At 38.4% G+C, this 1,738-nt stretch overlaps 1 pseudogene; it reads left to right on the forward strand.

Moving 5' to 3' along the window:
* The first annotated feature begins 361 nt into the window (after positions 1–361).
* On the forward strand, positions 362–479 carry LOC128646234 (uncharacterized; annotated as a pseudogene).
* The last annotated feature ends 1,259 nt before the right edge of the window (positions 480–1,738 follow it).

A 1,738-nucleotide genomic window follows, 5' to 3' on the forward strand; every position in this document is an offset into this window, starting at 1 on the left:
CTTCTCAACGGAGACCTCCTCAAAGAGAAAGGCAATGGCACCCTATTGCACAAGCTTAATTAAGGCAGGGATTCAGGCAAACATGAGGTATCCAGCCAAAATTGTAATTTTTAATTCAGAAGGAAATGTGACTGTGTTAAATACAGCAACAGAAGCTAAAAAATATTGTACAGAAAACGGTGTTGAGGTATGACACACTGAATATGATGTTCGGGTTTCTACACTATTATAGATTAATGATGATGTTGGACATGTTTGTTATTTACTTTGCTCGAAGATCCTATGGAGGGGTTTTTTTGTTTTGTTTTTTTTCTCTCTTTCCTTTATGTCTGTTTTAATGGTTTTATATTGTGTGTTGCAGGTCTACCGCCAAGCGGCCTTGAAACACCCGATCCCGTATGATCTCTGAAGTGGAGCAGGGCTAGGCCTGGTCAGTACCGGGATGGGCGACCACCGGGGAACACCAGGCGCGGTAGGCATGTCTCTTGTGCCAATGTATAGATCAAACTTGACTCCCTGGCAGAGAGGTAGGAATTCATTTGTATTCATTAATGGTTTTTAAAATAAATATTAAAATTAAATGTTGAAGTGTGTGTCGTGGAATGTGGGAGGTGTCACCTCCCCCATTAAAAGGAAGAATGTGCTAAAAATGTTAAAGCGTCACACGCCAGATGTTATTTTTTTTTTTGCAAGAGTTGCATTTGAAAGAGGCAGAAATACAAAAGTTGCAAACTAATTGGATTACTGAAATCATAGCAACTCCTTGTAATAGTAGGAAATGCAGAGTGGCCATAATGTTTAATAGGAATCTGTCATACGTGATTAAGAGCCAAATGTTAGACCCGAGAGGGAGATTTATGTTTATACAAGCCGAAATTAACTTAACTATCGATTCTGGACGTTCTGTAACATATACGGGCCAAATGAAATTGGGACAGAATTTTGAGAAATGATAAAGAATAAAGCAGCAAATTACCTAGGACAAAACATAGTGATGGCTGGTGACTTTAATGCCACGATGTGTCCAGGGATTGATAGGTTACGGTCTGGAGCCACTAGAAAACATAATAGAGAGGCAAAGCTCCTACAGGAATTAGCAAAGATATTAAAATTAAGAAACATTTGGCGCCTATAGCACCCAGATGAGCGCTCATTCTCGTGCGAATCTAAATCATTTAAAACATTTTCACGAATAGATATGTTTTTGATAGAGGAAAGATTATTGGCTCTGGAAATAGAGACATGTATTGATGAGATAGTTATTTTGGATCACGCAATAATAAGTTTGAAGATTGAGGACGTGGCGATCAAAGGTAGAAGTAGGAATATGTTTAGCTTCCCTAAATACATGTTTTAAGATGAAAAGTTCCGGAATTTTCTATCGGAAAGATGGAAAGTGTATTACAGCCAGAACAGCCCTGATGTGAATAGCCCAGAAATACTCTGGGAAGCAGAAAAAGTGGTTTTGCGGGGCAAGATTAAAAATTATATGGTCAAAAGAAAGCGGAAGTTTAAAGAGAGGGAGATTCAACTAACCAACCAACTTAAAAATTCACATAGGAGGTATGTAACTACCCCAAATAGACTCTCCTGGAATAGTTATAAAATTGCTAAATCAGAGCGCGAGATATTCCTCAGAGAAAAATGGGCAAATGAGGATATTTGTACAAGAACATATTGCCAAGGGTATCAGGGGATTGCCACAAAGCATCTGGCAAAGATAATAAACTACAGGAAA

Source organism: Bombina bombina, chromosome 1 (assembly GCF_027579735.1).
Source record: "Bombina bombina isolate aBomBom1 chromosome 1, aBomBom1.pri, whole genome shotgun sequence".
In the NCBI taxonomy this organism is placed as follows: Eukaryota; Metazoa; Chordata; class Amphibia; order Anura; family Bombinatoridae; genus Bombina; species Bombina bombina.